Genomic DNA, 16681 nt, shown 5'->3' on the forward strand with positions numbered 1-16681 from the left:
AAAACACTGAAGATGTTTGTTCCAAAAGAATAATACCTAAATACAATGCATGGAATTATTAAACAGCTACACATGCTTAGACTCTATCAGAATAAGGTCACAGATTGTTTTATTTCTGTTGATTTGGTCAATGCATCATAATTATCGGTATAACAACATCCCACATGCATGCCTATATTTTCAAATCTCAAGAAAACAGTTTATGCAAACACAGGTTAGTTTTTTTTAATGCAGGGATATGTTAAATCTACATCTGAATGAAAGTGATCTGAAGGTAAGTCTTGCTTTGCAAGTTTCAACCATTTTGAACCTCACACCAGTAGCAGATGCTCGACCAGTTGCAGATCCCAGCTGGGAAATAAATTCACTGTAGAGATCTCCCTGAGCAGCACAATCTCTCTAGTGAGGACAACGGCAGTGTTGCAGCAGTAGGGCACAGATATGACATTAACAACTTGTAAAGCAATACGTAAAAATAATGAAATTGTATTTTGCAACTGCAGTAGAAATGTTGAACGTGTATGTGTTTTATTCAGTTTGTATGTGTTTTTTTCAGTTAAGAGTCTTGTCTTTCTACTAGCTTTAGAATCTCTATGTGTCTGTTAAATTCCTTCACCTATCCATCAAGAATCAAGCAAGCTTAGTTTATGAAAATGGAAATGCAAATCATCACAGTCAAAAAAATATATGAAACAATATTTATTGTAAAGTGACAAAGCGTTCACATCTTTTACTGTGGATTCCTGTTTTTTTCCCCAAAGCCATCAATTTGAAAGGTAATTCAGTAATATTGCTTTCTTGTGTATCACTTTCAATAAAAGCAACACAGACTTTCTTCTACTGTGTAAACCATATATTAGAAGTTTATCTACAGCAATAGTGGGGCATTCAATAGAGTGGGAGTCATTGTCACATTCAAGCAAGCCACCTACCTGACAGGACTGCAGTGCCCAAATCCCAAGGCAGAGACATTGGATAAATCAGCATCTTCCAAACAACCTGGTGGAGCTTTTTATTATTATTTTTATTATTCAATAGTGTTTATACTTAAAATCAATGTGTATATAAAGCTTCAACATTTTTGTCACACATGCTGTTTTATTTCAAATGTCATTCTGGTAAGTATGTTGTGTATATGACAGTGCACATGTCAAAATATAGATACACACTGATGCAAATTCTCGAAATATGTGCATCCCTAGCTATCAAAAGAACAGCTGCATTAGATTTATATTGAACTTATCATATTGATCCTCTTTTTGCCTTTGACAATCACTGAAATGCCACTGACACAAAGAAGCAGCATAGAAGAATTGCAATATATCAAATAAGAAACCTTTTCCTACCTGCTTACATAGAGATCCCAGTGTAGACTTAAAGGTGTATGCCTCAGGTAAGGAGATGCAGTATCTTCAAAGATGCAGAATACAAGATGCTAATGAAAAGAACAATTCCACCTCTCACTCTCGTGTCACTGTCAGGCCCCGAGACTAGAATCATCTTCAGATGAACAAAACAACTCAGTAAATTGTCCACAGTGTGAGCATATAGGTATCTGTCTTATCAGGCAACAGCAATCATATTCTGAAGCTGGTTCTCCCTCGTTCTTTTTGCAGTCTCTCTGCCTAGACTCCTTCTGCTGCTGTATAATCCATCTAACCAGACTGAAGCTAATAGGCCTGTATTTAACCAGCCAATCAATAGCAAGGATTCCTCAGCTGGCTCCCCAGGGTCTGTTCCATACTGATACAAACAGCAAGAGTTCTGACAGCAGTTGAACCAAGTTTTTTTTTTTTTTTTTATTAAATGATCTGCCTCAGAGATACTACACATTGGTAAAAATGGATGCAAACTAAATAAAAGACAATGCTGTAGTATCCTTACCCAGTTGTTGTTGTAGATTGCATTAAAAATCAATAGACGTGTGCCAAACTCAGTAATTGGGATTACATTGAATTTTGTATAATATATATATATATACAATGCTCACCCTTTATAATGCTATAGTGGGGAGCCATAGTTACAAGACCGTGCTATTTGTGTTCCGAGTATAAAAGGGCTACCGTAATGGCATTATGGAGCAGCTGGGAGCCACGACCCTACTGTGTTATAACCGATTTTGAGCGTTATAATGGATGAGCACTGTGTATATATATCATTTCTATATATATTAAAAAAAAAAACACATACAAGTATAACAGCCTGAAGAGTACAAGTTCTGTAAACAAAGCTTTTATACAAACAAAAAAATCAAAAAATGTGCTTACATTTAATTTGAGGCATTCCTATTCAGTATGAAAGAAGTCTAATTTTAAAAGTGACTGATTTTGTGCACTTCAGCATAAAATACCTTTCTGATATTAAGAATTCTTCCCAGAGAATCTATATCTATAAACTTCAGGTACATTCAAACAGTATTCTAATTCCAGTTCCAAAGGAAAAGAAGATAGTGACAGACAAGTTGAAAAAGGCATGCAAATAGAATAATGTATCTAGAAAAAATAAACTGAAATCATTATTTATTTATTTTTTAATTATTATTTGTACATTTTTCCTGAGGGTGTTAGGTAAACTGTTCGGACCCTGATGACTCAGACTTGGACCCGGACTCGGACCCTGATGACTCAGACTTGGACCCGGACTCGGACCCTGATGACTCAGACTTGGACCCGGACTCGGACCTTGATGACTCAGACTTGGACCCGGACTCGAACCCTGATGACAGACTTGGACACGGACTCGGACTCTGATGACTCAGACTTGGACCCGGACTCGGACCCTGATGACTCAGACTTGGACCCGGACTCGGACCCTGATGACTCAGACTTGGACCCGGACTCGGACCTTGATGACTCAGACTTGGACCCGGACTCGAACCCTGATGACTCAGACTTGGACCCGGACTCGGACCCTGATGACTCAGACTTGGACACGGACTCGGACCTTGATGACTCAGACTTGGACCCGGACTCGAACCCTGATGACTCAGACTTGGACACGGACTCGGACCCTGATGACTCAGACTTGGACCCGGACTCGGACCCTGATGACTCAGACTTGGACTCGACTGACAGTGACTCAGACTCGGACCCTGATGACAGACTTGGACTCGACTGATAGTCTCAGACTCGGTGGCTTTCCCATGAATCAAGCTAAGTATGGTAATATAAGACTTTTTTTTTTTTTTTGCGTGCAGTATGTAAAGCCTACCAAATGTTCTTGTTAGTTTGCAGTTTTTGGATATGTTGACAACATTTTTTTTATGTTCTCTTCACAATTAACAGTTAATTTCCTAGAAGGGCTTACTGTAGCTACATATTTAGAATTAAAAAAAGATTTCAGTCCACAATCACATTTAGAAATAGATATCCTATTTATTCTGTTTTCTGATCTCTGTATGCTGCTGATCAAGCTTGAACCGCACGTTTTATTGTTCTGGGTGCTGTTGTGAACAATACTGTATAACCCTCTCTGTGACCATAATAAGACCCGTAGCTAGTCACCTGGAGGAAGGGTGGTCCATTTAGCCATGAATTCCCAGAGGTTTAATTTCCCCTACTAACTTGGTAAGGGTTTTTTATTTTTCCTCTCCTGTATGCTAACCGACCAAGCTTGCATCAAAGCGAGCGAGCAGAGGTTGGCCGAATGGCCTTTTCTCATTTTATAGTTTCTTATGTTCTTATGTTCTAACAAGGTGAAATCACTTTTTTTGCTCTGGACTTAGTTAAATGTTTTAAGTGAGGTGTTTTATAGCATTGGGCGAATTAACCTAAATTACCCAACAAATCTGTAAATTGTTGCTGTTTATTTAGTATAAGAACATACATTGATTCCCACTACTTGGCACGTTTTCTGTTTATTTTTTGTAAAGACCATATCATACTTTACCCAGAGTCACACATGTACAGTAGCTCTTATGAATGAAACATTTAGAAAAAAATGATTTATCTATACGCATTTTTCAATTTTAATCTAATGATTCTGGCAGAAATTTAAAGAAAAATGGTAATGGGCTTCTTAATGATGGCTTAACTGAAAACATCATACTGTATGGAGGAATAATGTTTTTGAAAGCTGATTAACACAGAGGCTGCTTCAGACTGAGGAGATTAATAAAACAGCAAAGCTTTGATTACTTAATTGTTGTGAATAAATCCATGTAAGTTCATAATAAAAGCTCCTGTCATTACTAAAACAAAGGCATCACAAAACAATCCACAATCCATCTTATCTTGAAGACAGCATTTGACATTTTGTTTAACAACACACTTGTTTCCCTTGGCTTTTGGTAATTAACATTCTTTTTTTTTTAGTATAACTTATAATGGATGTTTCTAATGTATTTATATATTGTAATGGCTTTTGGATTAACTCTTAAAAAAATGCTGTTTTTAAAAGTTGTATTTTTATGTATATTTTAATGTATCTGATGTAATTTTATTAACAATTGCTGATGTATTTTATGCTATGTACAGTGCTTTGAGATGTTCTACAGGAAAAGCAATATATAAAAATAAAATGGATTGATTGATTGATGGTGCAGTTGTTAAATCTTACTCATGAATACATTAATGCCTGAAGGAGTTTTATTACACAGTGGTCTGTAAACACTGGCTGTAAAGGTCATATTTAGACTTGGGGATAGATTAAATCTAAAATCAAAGCAGATGTGTATTCTGAGAAGCTGCGAACATTGTGTGGCTTTCCAGTTTGCGGTCTCTCTGACGCAGCAAAACAGTTTCTGAACTATAAGGCAAAAAAATGGATTCAGAAACTGCATATTGTTCCAAACATAACAAAAAAGCAGATAAATAAGCACCACCTTATTGTTTGGAATTATTTGATCTATAAATTAATGTTAATCTTTCTATTATATTACAAATTCCCATTTAGAATGGTTCAGACACATTTTACTAAGGTCTGTGGATCTATACAGGGGATATATACGTTTATATATACAGACGTGCTCAAATTTGTTGGTACCCTTACAGCTCATTGAAATAATGCTTCATTCCTCCTGAAAAATGATGAAATTAAAAGCTATTTTATCATGTATACTTTCATGCCTTTGGTATGTCATAGAATAAAGAAAAGAAGCTGTGAAAAGAGATGAATTATTGCTTATTCTACAAAGATATTCTAAAATGGCCTGGACACATTTGTTGGTACCCCTTAGAAAAGATAATAAATAATTGGATTATAGTGATATTTCAAACTAATTAGTTTCTTTAATTAGTATCACACATGTCTCCAATCTTGTAATCAGTCATTCAGCCTATTTAAATGGAGAAAAGTAGTCACTGTGCTGTTTGGTATCATTGTGTGCACCACACTGAACATGGACCAGAGAAAGCAAAGGAGAGAGTTGTCTGAGGAGATCAGAAAGAAAATAATAGACAAGCATGGTAAAGGTAAAGGCTACAAGACCATCTCCAAGCAGCTTGATGTTCCTGTGACAACAGTTGCAAATATTATTAAGAAGTTTAAGGTCCATGGAACTGCAGGCAACCTCCCTGGGCGCGGCCGCAAGAGGAAAATCGACCCCAGATTGAACAGAAGGATAGTGCGAATGGTAGAAAAAGAACCAAGGATAACTGCCAAAGAGATACAAGCTGAACTCCAAGGTGAAGGTACGTCAGTTTCTGATCGCATCATCTGTCGCTTTTTGAGCGAAAGTGGGCTCCATGGAAGAAGACCCAGGAGGACTCCACTTTTGACAGAAAAACATAAAAAAGCCAGACTGGAATTTGCTAAAATGCATATTGACAAGCCACAATCCTTCTGGGAGAATGTCCTTTGGACAGATGAGTCAGAACTGGAGCTTTTTGGCAAGTCACATCAGCTCTATGTTCACAGACGAAAAAATGAAGCTTTCAAAGAAAAGAACACCATACCTACAGTGAAACATGGAGGAGGCTTGGTTATGTTTTGGGGCTGCTTTGCTGCACCTGGCACAGGGTGCCTTGAATCTGTGCAGGGCACAATGAAATCTCAAGACTATCAAGGCATTCTGGAGTGAAACGTACTGCCCAGTGTCAGAAAGCTCTGTCTGAGTCGCAGGTCATGGGTCCTCCAACAGGATAATGACCCAAAACACACAGCTAGAAGCACCCAAGAATGGATAAGAACAAACCATTGGACTATTCTGAAGTGGCCTTCTATGAGTCCTGATCTGAATCCTATCGAACATCTATGGAAAGAGCTGAAACTTGCAGTCTGGAGAAAGCACCCATCAAACCTGAGACAGCTGGAGCAGCTTGCTCAGGAAGAGTGGGCCAAACTACCTGTTAACAGGTGCAGAAGTCTCATTGAGAGCTACAGAAAACGTTTGATTGCAGTGATTGCCTCTAAAGGTTGTGCAACAAAATATTAGGTTAGCGGTCCCATCATTTTTGTCCATGCCATTTTCATTTGTTTTATTATTTAAAATATTATGTTGAATAAAAAATCAAAAACAAAGTCTGATTTCTATTAAATATGGAATAAACAATGGTGGATGCCAATTACTTTTGTCAGTTTCAAGTTATTTCAGAGAAAATTGTGCATTCTTCGTTTTTTGTGGAGGGGTACCAACAAATTTGAGCACGTCTGTATATATATATATATATTATTTAATGGTGTTTTTAAGAATGCATGCCAAACATGCATGCATACTAACCCTTTGCAGTCCATTTATTAAGTGCGCGTCAGGCGCGTCAGATCCAATTTATTTTCACACGCGCAGTTAATTTTAGACGCGCTGTTTAAAATGTATTTTTTTTCACAGTCAAACGGGTTTAAAAGGCCCTGCAAATCAACAAAGCACTCCCTAGGCTTCTCCAGCCCCACCACACCCTTTCGTTCGCTATCGCTTTCATCTATGTAAGAAATAAATAATAATAAAAATAATATTCGTACATACCGATCAATCATCTCCGGATCACTCGTTTTATCACCAAACTCCTCAATAATGCGATCAAATTCATTATTTTATTACTATAACATCTGAAAAAAGCTCTGCAAATGTCCATGATAGTCTCTGTGCGCTGACGCACTCAGCCAGCTTGTTTACTATGACCGCCCCGTTATCTGATACCTGATACCATGTATGCCTATTCATGAGATATGCCTTTTTTTCCGACTTGTTTCGGCTCCTGTCGCTCCCACTCGGCAATTGAATGGTTTTCTTGGCTTTTTCCGGAGAAAAAACGACTAGAAACCCGTTTTTTGCGTTGCTATAATGATGTCGGACCCAGTCCGACAAAGGACCTGAGAGGAATAATTGCAATGTCGGACCCAGTCCGACAATGGACCGCAAAGGGCTAAACAGCATACAAAGGCTAATGCCTGTTTCAATCCTATAATAGATTATAGTGATATTCACTAATTGTTTTCCATAAAATCCTAACGAATGTCAGGCTTTTGCAAACTACTGTGCCCCTTATTGCAATGCAATTTGATTTAATATGCCTCTAAGTTAGGCTAGCAAATATTTTAAATAAACAGTCCAATAATGCAAAAAATAAAGTCAATGAAACTCTAATATTTGTGCATAATGACAAAATCCAATATTCTAACCGTATATGGAGATTAGGATTACCATAATATATAGAAGCCCATGAAGTTACCTCAGACAAAGACAAATATTTAACACTTGACGGACCGGAGATATACTTATACCTCGAAGCCCCGCAGCCGTCTTTCTGACGGCTGTATTCAAAACACTGTAAATAGAATAATGAACGGAGAAACAGTCAGATGTGTTTTTTTTTATTTTTTTTATTGAGTATGTTACATAAACATCTGTACTGTAAAGTGGGGTGAATAGGGTTGTTTTCTGGAGGTTTTAGTAATATAAACTTTATTAAAAAAAAAAAAAAAATGCTTACTTACTCTATTTGAGTTAATTAATTTTGAATATATATATATATATATATATATATATATATATATATATATATATATATATATATATATATATATATATATAGAAATGTGCGTAACCCTATTCTTTCACCCCAACTGTGGGACAGACATTGTATTCTTTTGTTATCTCTACTCCCTTTATATATATATATATATATATATATATATATATATATATATATATATATATATATATATATATATATATATTTTAAATTGACCACTTAAACATTAGGTAGGCTACTGTAATGTTCTTTATTGACACCATGAAATAAAATAACCTTTTATTTGACAAAGGCACTGCTTCTGCCATGATATACACACAACTGAAAAAACACCTTGAAAACTTAAACACTATATCTATTATCAATAATCATGAAAGAAGTCTTGGTATTTTTTTGTTATGTCTTGTACTTACCATCGACATTGTTATGTTTAGTGGCATTACAGCGGTGGTTCCAAACTGCTATCACTTTGAGAACTGTCGCAATGGTTATCGTAAACAGACAGCAAGGTCTTTACGACAGTCATCAATGAGTGAACAGACATGTTGGTCTGAGTGTAAAACAATAAAATTTCAGTCTTCAATTACTCAATCTTGTCCTGTGAGTATATTACAGACATGAATTGACATCAACTTTCAGAACATCCCTTCGCTGTTCCTCAGGAGGGAGTTTAATACCAATGACTTGATGAAAGTGAAAAACACACTTGTTCTCAACATCTGGTTTCACAAAGTGAGCCATCACTGTGAAATACTGGTTTCCAAAAGGTACCTTCAAAATCATGTGCACTTAGTTTGTCTACAACACACCCAAGGATCCCAAATTGCTTCTCATCATTCCTATAACTCATCACTGACTTTTAGCCCTTGTAGCTTTCTACAGTTCCTCCTCTCCATGTTTCTTATACTGTCTGTGGCAGGGGTTGTGTGCTTGTAGGGCTTGTAGTTGTGTGACATTAATATCACTTTATATGCCTCAAATTACCTGAACAATTATAACATAATAAGAAACACAACATAACTTTTTCATCCAAAAATGTAAGGGTGACTTATGTTACCTGAAGATGCAGCACAGTCTTCCTCCTCCCAGCCTACAGACACAAAGTTTTGACCACCTTCAGTTTCTCAGTAATTTGACTCGACTGGAAATATGAGATTTGAAACAGCCTAGTATCACATGATCTTTCATCCACCAGTAGTGAACTAATGCTACGGCCTTCCATCAAGAAATAACTAGTCTCCTGTAACCATACTTGGCAAATTGACAAGCGTGCCAATCACATTTTCATTTTGTATCCCTATTCACACCTGTGTCGCTATTCACCCCACTTCATGACAATGCAATTTTTGTATTTAGTTTTTCTCTCTAATATTCAACTATGTTCCCTACTGCTGGCCATAGCACACACACACACACACTAGCAACCAACAACATCCTGTCTAACTACCCCTCCAGCACTAGGTGATCTAACTATATCCTATCCCCCATCCCAATGTGTAGCCTTAACCTACTTGGCATGCTACAATACCCTAAATGTGTTTGTGAAAGAATGGGTGCATTAACAAGGGGTAATATGTATTGCTTTCAAGGATTTAAATTATGACAGTTGAGTCACACTTAGCTGCAAATAATTAAAGGGATATGGAGCGGGAAAATAGCTTGTGATTGTGATATGTTTTCAAGAAAGGAAAATGATAAGTAATAATGAGTTCCAATGGAACAGTAGTAAGTGATTGCAAGTCAATGGAACAGCAGTAAGTGATTGTATTCATATTACGGCCTATTTTTAATGTATCTACATTTTAAAATAGAAGCAATGTTGACCCTTGACTTGCCAAACACAAGGATATCTTCTAAGGCTCTTATTTCTGGTAAGCACATCTGCAGACACCTACTGCTATTTTTTTTCATCACATCTAAAATAGAATCACATTCTGTCTGATTCTAGTTTATCCCCCCAGAAGTATGTTGATTAGGCCCGTGCCGAGCAACAAGTACAAACAAATATTCATAACGAGTATGGCCGAGTATTTCTCCGAGTACCAGTAATATACAAGTAATTTTGCTATTAAATTATATATATATTAATAAATAAATAGCACAGAATAAAACACAAGTAAAAGTCCAATTGATTTTATTTCCCTTAAATGTACCAATTTGAAATCATACAGCCTCCTGGTCCAGGCCCAGGCTTATTGTAGGGTGTGGTTGAGGAGAAAATGTGCACTGTCTTACTATTTTTCTCAACAGAGTAGTTTTTATTCAATAGAAATCTTCATAGTCTACAATGTTGTCATACGGATTGGGTAGCCCTCTACAGTACAGAGAACTACAAAGGAGCACCCTTTACATTTGATATTTATAGCCACCGGCACACAGCCTGCACCACAGGCTCCTCCAATGGTTACCATACTTATTATCTGATAACATGGGATGTACCCAACAAAATGTTCAAGGACACTCTGCTATGCAAGTAGCTGATATGAACTCAACACAATGTTCAAGGACACTCTGTTATGCAAGTAGCTGATATGCAGTCAACACAATGTTCAAGAACACAACCCAAGCGTCTCCTGGCCCGGAGCAAATGAAAACAATTTCAACTGTCTGTGGAATTTTACCCAATATATCAATACATGTTCACACATTCCCCCTTCTGCTGTTCCTTATATAGAACTTACAAGCTGCAGCAGTTAATGCACTCCCCACATTTCCTGCAACAGAACTGTACAACTCCATATAAGCTTATCGCAAGCTTTTTCCTATCAACGCCATCCTTATCTAACACACTGTACCTGCATGTCTGGATCAGGGTCAACACCAAGAACATTGAGATACACCAGCTAACCACAATTTGTGTCACCATTTAAATATACATAGAATTAATACAGTAAGTATTATTTCCAATGAAGCATATCATTATAGCCGTGTTTTACTGGCTCAGTTGAATACAGGCACTCAGAATTAGTTTTGGTTAGTATCATCCTTTCATCCACATCCCAGATATGATTTTAATCTATCACCCGGACACATAATTACAGTTAACACTAGAACCGCCATGCCGGTCAGCTTGACTGTTTTAGGGTTTAAAATTTAAATAACTCTGCGTTAGTGAATCCCATGCACATGTTCGTTCTTGATTTTTCCTAATTATACGAAGTAAATAACCAGACGGAGTTTGAGCAGCAGATTCGCAAAAATAACGAATTGACCGGGTATTACAATACATGATTTTTTTAAATATAACGTACAATATTCTATTTTTTTGCATACAGTATACAAGACACACCCCCCTCCCACCTCTAGGCTACTTCACTGTGTATTTCATTGTGGAGCATGGGATGGTGTGGCTGTATGATAATCCCTTGCCCCCCACCCCCCCAGACTTTTTTGACATGCACAGCGTGTGGATGTAAACAACTGTGGATTCAATTTTTTTTACAGACAATGTCACAGAATCTTTTTCGAGAAATATTGAGATTTTATTTTGTTTTATTTGAGAGCAACGAGTTACGCCCAGCTTCAGCCAGATATTTGCCCTGACTGGATTTGTATTAACAATAGCTCCAAGGTGGCCACTTACCTGGCAACTCACCGGGGAGCTATCAATCTTTATTTTGAAATAAGGAATTGTGATGGGGTGCTAGCTCGCCCCTATAAATATGTGTTTGTTATTGTTGTTAGTTTTACTGTTTTCATTATGTTTTTGTGATTCTTGTTTTGGTTTGGATCAGCAGTGAGGGGGTTAAGTTCCTCCCTGTGAAAATACATGTGAGAATGTGGCTGGAGCCTTAAGTGCTTAATTGTTAATTATTAGTTAATTGGGCTCCAGCCACAGAGTATAAAGGGCAGGTGAAACCCTTTGTGTGGAGGTGTTTTTATGTTTGGGAGTGCTGGGTTTTGGGGAGTTTTGTGTTTGGAAGGAGGGAGTGTTTTGTTTGAAAAGCCTTGGAACCTGACCATTTATTTTGTAAGTTTTCACATATATTATTTGTATTTGAACCTTTTTGTTTGCCCTTGTGCCTATTTATTTGATTATTTTTTGTTTAATAAAGATCATTATTTTGCCCCTTTCACTGTCTCTGAGCCTCAAACCTCTGTCATTCTGCCACAGAATGTAACGGGGGAAATATCAGAAGGAGATATTTCATTTTGGAACAAGCCACAAAGCTTCAGCACAAACATTTAGATCACAATACTGCAAAGCTGTACTCAGTGTACACGCACCAGGTAGGTAAACAATAAGAACACATCTGATGCCTGTGCCCCATATGAAACGGCAGTATGTCATTATGCAGAGTCAAAGTACATCTTGTTGGATTGTGTTATTTTATTATTATTATTATTATTATTATTATTATTATTATTTATTTCTCAGCAGATGCCCTTATCCAGGGCAACTTACAATTGTTACAAGATATCACATTATTTTTGCATACAATTACATTATTTTTGCATACAATTACATTATTTTTACATACAATTACCCATTTATACAGTTGGGTTTTTACTGGAGCAATCTAGGTAAAGTACCTTGCTCAAGGGTACAGCAGCAGTGTCCCCTACCTGGGATTGAACCCAGGACCCTCTGGTCAAGAGTCAAGAGCCCTAACCACTACTTTAATTACTATACAAATGTATCTGTGTGGTATGATAGTTTAAGTGCTAAACTAATTTCTTCAAAAATCACACATGGCATTAATAAGGTTGAACGACATATTGAAATTCAAAGGATAAGAGATATACGACTGAGTCGCCAAGTAGATATTTCACAGACTTACTTATTTTGAAAGCACCATGCATCCTGGATTTTATTATATTTTCTTTTTTATGTTATATCTGTGTGGATTGTTATTCAGTTATTCAGGGTGTTGTTTGTGAAGTATGTTTCGGTCAAAGCATTCGCCTTACGTGGCCTATTATTATTATTATTATTATTATTATTATTATTATTATTATTATTTATTATAATTTTTTTTTATGTTAGTATTAGAAAAAATTTGTGTAACATTTAACCAAGCAGCTTATCTCGGCGCTATGGAAGAAGCCATCTACTAGACAGGTCTGTACCCTCCACCCCACTGCTCATACTGTGCCTTTTGTCTTGCTATGCCTGTCTCTCACATCCCTGTTCTGTCCTCCTGTCCTCGTCCTCTGCCCTCTCTCCGCTGCTGCTCCTCCAACCCCTCTAACCTCATTTCTCTGCCTCTCTCCCCCTCCCACACACTCTCTGGTGCACTCTGGAACTGTCACTCTTCTGCTAACAAAGCTGATTTCATATCTGCCTTTGCCTCCCACCTCTCGCTCGATTTCCTTGCTCTCACTGGGTGGCAATGTGCCCTGCCCTTGTGTGCGTTTATATGTTATATGTTGCGTGTGGTGTGTTAAATGTTGGTGTATTGTAGTTGGTACACGGGATATAAATGGGTGTGTGCAGCATGAGTATTTAAATTGTATAATTGTATTTAGGCACGAGGATGGCACAAATCACTTCACGTGCATTTAAAGTATGTAACATGTGAGCACGGGGTTGCACATAATTAATTCACATGCTGGGATTCAAGTGAATAATTAATTAGTAATTGAATCCCAGCACAACAGTATATATAGACACATTTTCATTCACTCGGGGTTGGGTGTTCGGTGAGTGGAGAACGGGATTGGAGACGGAGGTAATTGTGAATTATAAAAAGAATAGTTAAAGTGTCTGCTCACCGTGTTTGTCTGTCTAGTCCGTTTTTGTTCGTCTATTTATTTTGGCCTCAAGTGCCGTGCCCTGTGTTTTTGTGTTACAACCTTTTTATTTTCGCTGTTCTGTTTATTTATTAAATGCTGAGCGAGACCATTCGCTTAGCTCCACCAAACTCCACCTCTCTCTTGTTGTTTTATTTCCTGGCTCTGGTCTGACGCCACCCACTCCGGCCGTCTTTGTGACACACTGAAACCTGGCTGTCCCCTGATAACACTGTTACTTCTGCTGCCCTGTCCTCTCTTTACGTCCTGTCCCATACCACCCGTCTCACTGGACGGGGAGGTGGGACGGGTCTTCTCCTCTCTCCCTCCTTACTCTTTTCTGTCCCCTCTGATCTCTCCTCACGCTCTGTCAATACCTTTGAATTTCATGCAGTCCAACTAACCTCTCCCTGTCAACTCTTGCTCATTGTTCTGTATCGCCCCCCTGGGCCTCTCACTCACTTTCTGGATGAACTCGACTATCTACTCTCCTCCCTCCCCTCTCTGTCTACCCCGACTGTCCTGTTGGGTGACTTCAACATCCATCTCTCCAACCCCAGCCACTCTGCTGGATTCCTCCCTCTCCTCCACTTCTTCGATTTCTGTCTCTCTCCGTCCCCTCCTACCCACAAAGCTGGCCGTCAACTGGACCTCACCTTCTCCAGGGCCTGCTGCCCCTCCACCCTCTCTGTCACCCCCCTGGACCTCTCTGATCACTATTTCATCTCTTTTTCTCTGTCTCTCCCCCCTCTCCCTGCTCCTCCTACCCCCACTGTCACCTCTCACCGTAACCTCCGATCTCTCTCCCCCTCTGTCCTTGCCTCCACTGCTCTCTCTTACCTCCCTCCTATCGACTCCTTTTCACAACTCTCCGTAGACTCTGCTACCTCCACCCTCTTCTCCTCACTCACTTCCTCCCTTGACTCCCTCTGTCCCCTCACCTCCCGACCTGCTCTCCCCTCCCCTCCCCATCCCTGGCTCTCCTCGGCGCTCCGCTCGGCAAGAATCGCACTGCGATCTGCTGAAAAGAAATGGAAGAGAACTCCCTGCTGCCCTAGACCTTTACCGCACTCTCCTCTCCTCCTTCTCCTCTACTCTCTCCTCTGCTAAATGTGCTTATTTCCAATCTGTAATCCAAGCCTCCACTAACAACCCACGTAAACTATTCTCTACCTTCTCCCTCCTAAACCCTTCCCCCCTCCTCCCCCCTCCTCTATCTCCCCTGATGACGTTGCCTCCTTCTTCTCTTCTAAAATCTCAGATATCCGCAAACTCTTTAACACCTCTCCCTCCCCCGCACCCCCTCCCGCTCCAACTCCTACACCCACTGCAACCCCTACTAACTCACCCTCCTTCTCCACCTTCTTGCCCCTCTCAGACTCTGACCTCTCCTCCCTGATCCAGGGTCACAAACCCACCACGTGTGCCTTGGACCCCCTCCCCACTCACCTCTTTCAAGCTGCTGCTCCTGCTCTACTCCCCTTCATCTCCTCCCTCCTCAACACCTCTCTACTTTCTGGTATCTTTCCCTCTGCCTTCAAAAAAAAGCCTCCATCACTCCCCTCCTCAAAAAACCTACCTTCAACCCCACCTCCCTCCAGAGCTACCGTCCTGTCTCCCTCCTACCCTTCCTCTCCAAAACCCTCGAGCGGACTGTATACCGCCAGCTCTCTGCTTTCCTGTCCAACCACTCTCTGCTTGACCCTCTCCAATCTGGCTTCCGCTCTGCTCACTCCACTGAAACCGCCCTCCTGTCTGTCACCAACTCACTAAAGTGTGCCCGAGCTGCCTCTCTCTCCTCTGTCCTAATTCTCCTCGACCTCTCTGCTGCCTTTGACAGTGTTGATCACTCTATTCTACTATCATCTCTCGCTGACCTGGGGATCTCTGGCACTGTTCTGGCCTGGTTCTCCTCCTACCTCTCCAACCACACTTACCAGGTAACCTGGCGTGGAGCAACCTCCACACCTCACCCTCTCTTAACTGGAGTCCCCCAAGGGTCAGTCTTGGGTCCTCTCCTGTTCTCTCTCTACACCCGCTCCCTGGGCCCCCTCATCGCATCCTGTGGTTTCTCATACCATTTCTATGCTGATGATGCTCAGATTTTCCTCTCCTTCCCCACCTCTGACTCCACCATCTCCTCCCGTATCTCTACCTGTCTGTCTGCTATTTCCTCCTGGATGCACTCGCATCACCTCAAACTCAACCTCTCTAAATCTGACCTTCTTTTCTTTCCCTCCTCCTCCCCCTCCTCTGATCTCTCTATCTCTGTTCCTCTAGAATCTACCACACCCTCTCTCTCTTCCTCCGCTAAGAACCTCGGAGTCACCCTGGACCCCTGCCTCTCTTATTCCCAGCACATCTCCACTCTGGCATGCACTTGCCGATTCTTCCTGAGCAACATCCAAAGAATCCGACCCTTCCTCACCAACTACGCTACCCAGCTCCTGGTCCAGGCCCTGGTACTCACCCGCCTAGACTACTGCAACTCCCTCCTGGCTGGCCTCCCTGCGACTGCCACCCGTCCGCTCCAGCTCATCCAGAACTCTGCTGCCTGCCTGGTGTTCTCTCTGCCTCGCTTTGCCCACGCTACTCCACTACTCTGCTCACTCCACTGGCTCCTGATCACCGCTCGCATCCAGTTCAAGACTCTTGTACTAGCCTACAGATGCCTTGACCAGACTGCACCCAGCTACCTCCAGACCCTCATCTCTCCCTACACCCCCACTCGACCTCTCCGCTCCGCCTGGACTAGAAGACTGGCTCTACCTCCGCTACGCTCCCCTGCCTCCAGAGCCCGCTCCTTCTCCACCCTTGCTTCGCAATGGTGGAATGACCTTCCTACAGATGTCGGGACTGCCCAGTCCCTGACCACATTCCGGTGCCTCCTTGACTCACCTCTTCAAACAGCACTTGTAGAACTCCTCTGTTTGTATCCTGGGACACTATCACCCTTCATTTAAATGTGCTTTATTTTGCTCTTATCTGCCCCCTATTTTACTGCATTTAATCCTGTACTTCAGAAAACTGTAATCTGC

General features: G+C 40.3%; 1 protein-coding gene across 2 annotated transcripts in view; it reads right to left on the bottom strand.

Annotated features, from left to right (window-relative positions):
• The window catches only part of LOC117394873 (cadherin-18-like), a 250425-nt gene extending 248786 nt beyond the window's left edge, over window positions 1-1639 (bottom strand). For both annotated transcript variants that reach the window (XM_033993548.3, XM_033993545.3), the window contains exon 1: window positions 1347-1639. The gene's annotated coding sequence lies outside the window, so the exon portion shown is untranslated. The remainder of the gene's footprint in view (window positions 1-1346) is intronic.
• Window positions 1640-16681: the final 15042 nt, after the last annotated feature.

This window comes from Acipenser ruthenus, chromosome 3 (assembly GCF_902713425.1).
Source record: "Acipenser ruthenus chromosome 3, fAciRut3.2 maternal haplotype, whole genome shotgun sequence".
Taxonomy (NCBI): domain Eukaryota; kingdom Metazoa; phylum Chordata; class Actinopteri; order Acipenseriformes; family Acipenseridae; genus Acipenser; species Acipenser ruthenus.